The sequence below is a fragment of the Callorhinus ursinus genome, unplaced genomic scaffold (genome assembly GCF_003265705.2).
Source record: "Callorhinus ursinus isolate GAN/ISIS: 27379988/994484 unplaced genomic scaffold, GSC_fseal_2.0 scaffold1, whole genome shotgun sequence".
NCBI classification, from domain to species: Eukaryota; Metazoa; Chordata; class Mammalia; order Carnivora; family Otariidae; genus Callorhinus; species Callorhinus ursinus.
In genome coordinates, this window is record NW_027397063.1 from 58,134,704 (window position 1) to 58,144,830 (window position 10,127).

Sequence of the window (10,127 nt, forward strand, 5' to 3'; positions counted from 1 at the left end):
ATTTACTAACATTTAATCCCCAGACAACATTCAGCTTCCCCAAAATGTCTTTTATTGCTAAAAGCTCCAGTCCAAAACCAAGTGTTCCATTAATTGCCATTTTTCTCTTTTCTAACACTCTATTAAGATATAATTTATATACCATACAATTCACCCAATTATACAATTATACAATTCAATAGTTTTTAGTACATTTAAAAATGTGTGCAACTGCCACTACCAATTTTAGAACATTTTCATCACCTCAAAAAGAAACCCCATACCATTTAGCTATCATCCCCCATCCTCCTCCACATCTTCACCCCTAAGAAATCACTAATTTACTTACTTTCTGTCTCTAAAGATTTCCCTATTCTAGATATTCCATATGTATGAAATCACATATGGTTTTTACAACTGGCTTCTTCCCCTTAGCATAATGTTTTGGAGATTCATCTATGTTGTAGCATGTGCTGATATTTTATTCCATTTTATGGTCAAATAATATTCAATTTTATGCACTTACTATATTTTGTTCATCCACTTATCAGTTGATGGATATTTGGGTTGCTTTCAGCTTTTGACTATTATGGACAATGTATAAACATTTGCACACATTTTATTTTATTTTTTTGCCCATACATATGTTTTCATTTCTCTTGGGTAGATACCTAAGAGTGAAATTGCTGTTTCATATGGCAACTCTATATGTTTAATTGTTCAAGGAACTTACAGACTGTTTTCCAAAGTAGCTGCACCATTTTACATTCCCAACAGCAGTGTAGGAGGGTTTGGATATCTCCACATCCTGAACACTTATTTTCTGCTTTTTTGAGTCTAGCCATTGTAGTGGGCATGAAGTGGTATTGTGTTATGGCTTTGATTTGCATTTTCCTGATGACAAATGATGTCAAGCATCCTTCATGATCTTAATATCCATTTGCATATCTTCCTTGGAGAAATCTCTATTCAGATCCTTTGCCCATTTTTAAATCAGGCTATTTGTCTTTATTATTGAGTTGTAAGATTTCTTTGCATATTCTGGATAAAAGTCCCTTATCACATATATGATTTGTAAATATTTTCTCCTCTACTGTGGTTCTTTTTACTTTTTGATGCTGTCCTTTGAAGTGTCAAAGTTTTTAATTTTAATGAAATCCAAATCATCTGTTTGTTTGTTTTTTTTTAAGTTGTTGTGTTTTTGGTGTCAGATCTAAGGATCCTTTACCAAATCCAAGCACATAATGATTTACTCCTATGTTTTCTTCTAAGAGTTGTGTAGTTTTAATATTTACCTTTAGGTGTTTGATCCCTTTTGAATTAGGTTTCTATTATTGAGTTAATTTTTATAAATAGTATGCGGTAAGGATCCAACTTGATTATTTTGTAAGTGGCTATCTAATTGTTCCACCACATTTGTTGAGAAGTCTATTCATTTCCACATTGAATGGTCTTGGCATCCTTGTTGAAACATCACAGTCACATAAATTCATTTCTGGATGCTTATTTCTATTCCATTAATCTACATGTCTTTTTTTAATTTTATTTATTTATTTGAGAGAGAGAGAAAGAGCAAACATGAGCAGGGGGTAGGGGCAGAGGGAGAGGAAGAAGCAGACTCCCCGCTAAGCTGGGAGCCTGATGTGGGGCTCAATCCCAGGACCCTAGGATCATGACCTAAGCCTAAGGCAGACACTTAACCGACTGAGCCACCCAGGTGCCCTGTACCACACTTTTCTTGATTACTGTTGCTTTGTAGTTAAGTTTTGAAATCAACAAGTATGAATCCTCCAACTTTGTTCTTTTTCAAGAATGTTTTGGTTCTTCTGGCCCTTTGAAATTCTATATGAATTTTAGAATCAGCTTATAAATGTCTACAAAGAAGTCAGTTGGGATTTTGATAGGGATTATGTTGAATCTGTAGGTCAATTTGGGAAGTAATGCCATTTTAACAATATTAAACCTTCCAATCCATGAACATGGGATGTTTCCTCAAATATTTATATTTTCTGTAATTTCTTTTGAAAGTGTTCCATAGTTTTCAGAGTATAGGTTTTGCACTTATTTGTTAAACTTATTTCTAAGTATTTTATTCTTATGTATACTATTGTAAGTAAAATTGTTTTCTTAATTTCATTTTGGCTTGTTAATTGCATGTGTATAGAAATGCAATCAATTTTTGTATATTGGTCTTGTATTCTTCAATCTCGCTGAACTTGTTTATTGGTAATTTGTTTCTCGGGATTTTCCTATACAACAAGGTCATGCCATCTGCAGAGAGACAGTTTTACTTCTTCCTGTCTAGTCTGAATATCTTTCATCCTTAATTATGTCTAGAACCTCTGGTACAAAGTTAAAAAGAAGTGGTGAGAGTGTATATTATTGTCTTGTTCCTGATCTTAGGGGGAAAGGTTCCAGTCATTTACTATTTAGTATGATGTTAGCTGTGGGGTTTTTGTAGATGCCCTTTATCAAGTTGATGACATTTTCTTTTAGTTTTTTAAAATTATGAAAGGCTATTTATTGGATTTTGTCAAATGCCTTTTTTTCTGCATCTTTTAAGATGTTCATGTGGTTTTGCTTTTTATTTTTTCACTATAGTGTTTTACCTTAATTGATTTTTGAATATTAAACATCTTCACATTCCTACAATGGATCCCATTTGGTCATGGTATATAATTATTTTTTTATGTGCTAGATTTGTTTTGCTAGCATTTTGTTGAGGATTTTTGCATCCATATTCATGAGAGATATTGATCTGTAGTTTTCTTGTGATGTCTTTGTTTGGTTTTGGTATCTATGTAATACCGGTCTCATTGAATAAGTTGGAAAGTTTTCCTCTCCTACTTTTTGGAAGAATTTGTGTAGAATTGGTATTTACTCTTCTTTAAATGTTTGGTAGAATTCAGCAGTGGAGCTATCTGGGCCTGGGCTTTTCTTTATGGGAAGTTTTTGATTACTAATTTAATCTCTTCACTTGTTATAGGTCTATTTAGATTGACTCTTCTTGAATTGGTTTTAGTATTGTCTTCCTAAAAATGTATTCATTTAATCTGTATTATCTAATTTATTGGCATATAACTGTTCATAGTATTCCTTCTTTGGACCTACCTAATGGATTTTGGACTGAATTGTTAGGAAGGAGAGGTAAGGAAGAGAAGGAAAGGGAAGGAGAAAGGAGAGAAGAAGAGAAAGCAAAAGAGGAAATTTGTTTTAAAGATGCCCTAAATGAGCATCTGCCTTCGGCTCGGGTCATGGTCCCAGAGTTCTGGAATCGAGCCCCGCATCGGGCTCCCTGTTCTGCGGGAAGCCTCCTTCTCCCTCTCCCTCTGCCTCTCCCCCTACATGTGCTCTCTCTCTCTGTATCTCTGTGTCTCAAATGAATAAATAAAATCTTTTTAAAAAAATGCCCTAAATAATGTCTTCCTCTGTGTTTGCACTCTGTTCATCATCCTTTTAGTGCCACTTGTCAATCCCCCTGTCCCCAAATAGTAATAGTATATATTAAGTGCTTATTATATACCAGGTAGTGTTCTAAAGACTTTACACATATAACTCATTTAATTCCCATAACAACCTCAAGAAATAAATATTGTTATTATCCCCTCTTTACAGAAGACTGAGTGTAGAGAGGTTAAGTTACTGCCCAGGACCTCATGGCTAGTTAATAAAGTGAAGATATAATCCCAGGCTATTTGCCTCCAGGACCAATGCTCTTAATTCCTACACTCTACTAACACAAGCTCAGAATTTATTTGCTCAGCTATTCTGACCCCTGTAGGAGTCAAGGGAGAGCTTGAAATAGTGTACTGATATATATGTATGTAATGACCACTGCTAGATGCTTCATAATAAAGAAACTGTCTTATCCATCTGCCGTCAGCTCCTAGCACAGAGATATTAAGTTCAGTCAATGAACTAAAAGATCTCCACTGGCTGGCTAATATTAACACCATAGGGCTCTTAGGTAACAGAGACTACCAGAAATGATCCCACTGGCCTAATAAGAATCCTTTTCTGAGAAATGCAAACATGGACACAAACACCTGTAGTTATAAACTCAGAACAGGATATACAAAACTCTATAATCAGATTGATTAGATTTATTTGTACTTTATCCTGATTTTGGTATAGAAGACTGAATATACCACATTTAAGAATTAATCTAGTAAGGGCGCCTGGGTAGCTCAGATGGTTAAGTGTCTGCCTTCGGCTCAGGTCATGATCCCGGAGTCCTGGAATCGAGTCCCACATAGGTCTCCCTGCTCCTTGGGAGCCTGCTTCTCCCTCTGCCTCTCTCTCTCTCTCTCTGTCTCTCATGAATAAATAAATAAAATCTTTAAAAAAAAAGAATTAATCTAGTAAGAGACATACAGAACATATGCAAAGACAATTACAGCACTTCACTGTCAGAAATAAAAGACTTGAATAAATGGATAAACATATCCTGTCACTGGTTAAGTGGACTTCATGTTAGTGAGAACACAGTAGCAAACAGGAATAGGAAAGAAGATCAAGTAATGTGTGCAGTGATTCTCACTCATCCCTGCATATTAGTTAAAAGTCCCAAGTTGGGGGGCATCCGGGTGGCTCTGTAGGTTAAGCGTCTGCCTTTGGCTCAGGTTATGATCCAGTAGTCCCAGAATGGAGCCGAGTCAGGCTCTCTGTTCAGTGGGGAGTCTGCTTCTCTCTCTCTCAAATAAATAAATAAAATCTTTAAAATAAAATAAAAGTGCCAAGTCGAGCCCCATGCAGACTAATTGAGTAAAAATCTGAGAAAGAGTCTAGATGATTCTAACGTCAGCCAGGGTTGAGTACTAGAGTGATAATAAAGGAAAAAGGAAAAAGGTTTAATGGAAATAATTGAATTGAAAATATATTTCAAAACTTAAAATATTACAAAACATTTCTGATAGTAGGTTAAAAACAGAATAGATGTGTAGGGTAAACCCTGACAGTTGCTTTTGTAATACAAGTGCCCCATTTAAGCTTTGGTGAGGCATCCACTTCAAAGACTCATCCTCTTCCAAGATAACTATCTCAAATAAACATAGCACCAGCCACAGACCAAGTAAAGAACCAAGCCACCTCTCCCAAATGAGGACTCCCTTGTTTTAGAGATCTTGGTTAATTTCAATAACTAACCATCTGGGCCACTTGTTTTCTTTCTCTCTTCCCATGCTTTACATTTCCATTCTTACATTTTAAATTCACCAATAAAGAGTGAGCCCCCAAAGCCCTAGGCCCCCCATCTTCCACCCCCAATAAAAGCAGAATTCCAGGCCAGGGTAATCTCTTTCTCTCTCCCTGTGACTTCACTTTGTGGGCCCAGGTATGCTATGTAATTTCCAGGTCTTGTAAGTAATAATGTTTCCCCTCCAAAGGTTCCTGATAGTTATTGCTTAAGGGCTAAAGGATGTCTTGCAATCATAGTAAGAACCGCAAGTACTGCTCCAGCCACAACATTGGTTATTGATAGGCTGAGACCAGCCTAAAACAAGATGATGAAAACAGAAAAAAAAAAAAAAAAAGTAAAAAAATATAACCCAAATCTGTTTAGTCCCAGTAAAATAAAGTGTTAAAATTATTTTTTCATTTACTAAATGTTGTTGAAAAATCACACCATTGTTGAAGATTTACACTTTATACTATGTTGAAAAATTATTCTTTTTAAAAACAATTTTAACATGGAAGATAATTTTTTAAAGGGAGTGACATTTTAAAAAATAAGGAAGTGGTATTTGAACAATTAGACTTACTTCCCAAGAACTGTTGGAATTCCAAGAAAAACAAAAAGAAAATAGATCTATTACTGGATAATTGTAGGCTGTCCAATGGATAGAAAGATGTTTGAAAGCTCATTGGTCATTTAGGGCTTATCCAAATAAAGGGGCAAGTTTCTCCAAAAAAACCCTGCTTTCCTTTACAGTACCATTGCAACCAAGGGAAAATTGCATTTCTGAAGCATTTCTCCCCATCAAATTTGAAATGGAATCTGGGAGCAAGAATTTGTACTCTGTTGCAAAAATTGTTTTGTCTAACCCCAAAGAGAGAAACTGAATGTACTCTTGCCTTGCCAAGGTGAAGGACTCAACCCCAGCTGTCTGTCAGGCCCTCCCAAATTCTCTGCCACAGACTGTTTTTAAATAATGACCAGTAATGGGCCAAGTTACAACTCAGAGGGCATGATTCTGCTCAGGGTTGTAGGCAACGCCTTCTCTGTTCTATCTTGGGAAACAGGTTTCTTCACTTACCTGAGGGAGTGAATCTATGATTTTCTGCCTGGTTTCTTATTTTAGGAGAGAGCCAAAGACTCATCCTGGACCCTGGAGGCTTCTGAGGCTTCCCCTGCTGGAACCTGGTTCAAACACAGTGGGGAGTTTTCCCCAAGAAACTATCCAAGCACATACCTCGTGCTTTAAATGACAATATGAGGAGATTTGGATGAGGAAAAAATGTCCTAATGTCAACGGATAGTTTAAATAGGGAGATATCGCTAGGCCACCTGACCCAGTGGGAACGTTCTTGATAGACTCCTTTGGTTCAAAAGAACTTATTTTATGTAATACACAGACTTATCATAAAGATGCATCTGCTTAGAATCTAGGAAATGTCAAACAACCAGGCCTTGTGAAGGAGGACTCATATAGAACTGGGTCTCACAGCTGGAGACCCAAGAACCAGAATCCAAGGCAGCTCTAAGAACCTGAGGAACTATGGATGCGGGTTTTTACTCTAGAGCTCTTTTATGAATGGGCTCAGCTATTCCCCAAGCAGCTGTCTGCATCTCTGTTTCTGTCCACTTTTGTGCCAGCTCCAACTGGCATTCTTTCTTCTGTATAATTTTCCCTGCTTCATGGTGTGCATCCTCACAGGTCCTGCTTTCTCAGAACACTGGACCCTCGTGGCCCCTATTGTACCTCATCACCACTTCCTTCAAGCTTCACCTTTCACTGCTAACTACATCATTTCCTCAGTATTTCTCAGTTCAAAGCCTTGAAGAATTTGATTATCCAGATCATCTTCTTGCCCCACGACATGTCGTAAGACACTGGCCAACTTAAAGTTAGCAGTTCTTGGGCAGTTGCCCAGCCCTGGTTATGCAGAGTGCAAAATGGGCTACCAAGGGGTGCTATTTCAGTAGGAGATATGGGCCAAAGAGTCTTTCTTAGAAAGTGTTGTGGCGTGGCTGGTATATGATCCATATGACAAACATATGGATGGAGGAATGGATGGATGGATGGACAGACAGGAATATTGTGTCCTTAGAGAAGTAAGGCATGATTGATTAGGGGGGAGAGGGAGATTTAATGTAGATTTCACAACTGAGCAAAAAAAAAAAACCCCGCAAAAACAAAAAACCCTCTGCATTGGTTTGTTGCAATATATGAATGAGATCCAACCCAAATCCTTCGGAGCTAAGTAATGAACAGATCCTAGTTGGACTAGCTCTTAATGTCAAGTCATTCTTAGAGAAAGAAGATGAATTTCCCCCAAATTCCTTCATACCCTTCTGGTCTGGTGTAGGGCCTGGTCTTCTCTAGCCTTTGCTTATTAGAATTTCCCAAATTTTGTCTCCTAAATATGGCAGTCATGTAAAATACTTAGAATGGTACCTAATTTGTAGTAAGCAATGAACAAATGAGCTATTAGTAGTAGTATACTGTTCGTTCATTGAACGTATCATTTGGCTCCATGTAACAGAATCCTAAACATAGAGGCTTAACCAACTAAGTGAACCACTCCTATTATATCTCTCAATGAATAAATTAAAAATCCCTGCCCTCACTTAATAAGAAGTTTGGAGACACAGATAGCCCGGGGCTGGGATGGCAAACCACAACGCCATCAAGGATCCAGTCTCCTTCTGTCTTTCTGTTCAGCCCTCAACATAGGGTTTTTATCTTCGTGTTCATCACCACAGTGAGCAAATAGTCCTCATCCTTCTTCCTAGTGACCCTAATCATACTCCAGGGAGAAAGGGGGAGGAAAGGACAATGCCTGTATCAGGAAAGTTTCCCCCAAATGCCCCAACAGTCTCCTGCTTATATCTCATTGTCAAAAACTACCTCCCTGCTATCTGGGGCTGCAAGGGAAGCTGGGCACACTGCTACTATAGACAAAATCAGGATTCTCTTGATCAGGAAGAGGAAAATGGATATAGGGTAGAAAACTAGCAGCATCAGGCTTACCTATCCCAAGCACTGAGTACTCCACAGTTCCAGCCCTCAAAACCTGGTGGGATAGAGGTAAACCAGCAATTGAACAGCATGATAAAGACCATGAAAGAGGTGTTTATCATGCGGGCACATAAAAAGGACATCTAATTGATATCTGAGAAGTCAGGAAAAGGCTTGCTGAAGGAAGTGATAGCTGAGACATGAAGCATGGGTAGGTTGGCCAGGGAAGAGTGCATGTGCTGAAATTCAGAGGTAACACTAGGTCTTGTCTGGAAACAGAAGTAGTTTCCTACTAGCGGGGAAAAGAGTAGAGAGTGATGAGGTTGGAGGCAAACAGGAGCCATAACACAAAGGACTTCAAAAGCCATTTTAACTTGGTACTTATCCTTGGGGAGAACCCACGGAGTCAAATTTTGCCTGCTAGCTTTTAAAATTAGAGTGGAAAAACCGTTCTATCTACAGCAACTATCTTTAAATGCCAGTGGATTTGCTGTCCTTTCTTAATGCATCCGGAGATCCACAAATTCACGTAGGCTAAGTCCTCTTACCTCTTACAGGGATTACCCTCAGCAGGCCACTGCATTCAGAAGCTGGGAGTTATCTTTGCTTAAACCTCATTAGCATTTTGTGTTTCCTCTCCAAAATAATGCTGTGGGGTAAATTAGGCTTCTCCCAGAAACACTGCCCCTATCAGGAAGAATCACTTGACTATTTTCTTTATTCAACATTCATGCTCAACCATCTAAGAAGTGTTTTTTGTTTTGTTTTGTTAACAATCAAGGCTTAACTATTAGACTAAGTACACACAGATATCATGAGGAACCTAAGTGATCTCTAACATTTGATTAGCTCACATAACTCCAGGCAGAATACTCATTTTTCTTGATTTGCTGTGAGACCACATGTTGGACTAATCTCCCAGGTTACAAGTTATCCCTGGACGGTCTTAAATAGGTAGCAGGGCACAGCACAGACTACTGTATGGCACTGGGTACATTATCGCGCCATTTCCTAAACTGGCTATCTTTGAAGCAAAATTTGAAAAAGAGAATGACCGGAGTACCTGGCTGCGTCAGTTGGTAGAGCATGCGGCTCTTGATCTTGGGGTTTTAAGTTTGAGCCCCACGTTGGGTATAGAGATTACTTAGAAAGAGAGAGAGAGAGAGAGAGAGAGAGAGAGAGAGAGAGAGAGGATGACTTACTGGAAAACTTCCTTTTTATTACTGCATTTATTTGGTATTATTTGTCTCTATTTAAATCAGCTTTTCAAAGACAAGGGAATTATAATATTCTCTAATCAGCTGAAATCAGTCATTTGCCACCCACTCTCCACTCCCCATTCCAGATTCTTTTTTTGGCATGTAGCTTTATCACCTTTCAGCATACTATATGCTTATATGCTTTACTTCCTTACTACTGTCCATCTCTCTTCACCACATAGAAGTTCTTGAAGAGCAGGTATTTTTTATCTGTTTTGTTCAGTGATGTATAGTATTGGCTAATAGTGCCTAGAATATGGGAGACACTCAAACACTTAAGGATTTGTGTTTCTTCTATGGCTATCTTCCGTCCTGCCAAGGAAGAGCCAAACTCACCTTTGAACTTTTGCATTCAGCTTCTTCTCCCTCTTTCTAAATCCTACCTATCCTTCAAGCCAACAAAATCTACAATTATTGTTTAAGGCAGCAACTATATTCAAGACACTGTTTCAAGAGGCAAATCAACTTTCAAGAATAGTATGCCTTCCCTTTCTCTTCATATTTGAGGGTTTAAGTGTCATTCATCACAAACTAAACATACTAATATTCATTATACTAAAAGTCACTGATTGCCACAATCGCACACTTTTCATGTTACATTGGGATGATTCAGGCATCCTACTAACATAATTGGATTAGCTAGATAGTATTTTAGCAGACCTGAAATTCTGGAAAAGCTGTTATGAATCCTTTCCAAGGACTGTTTCTA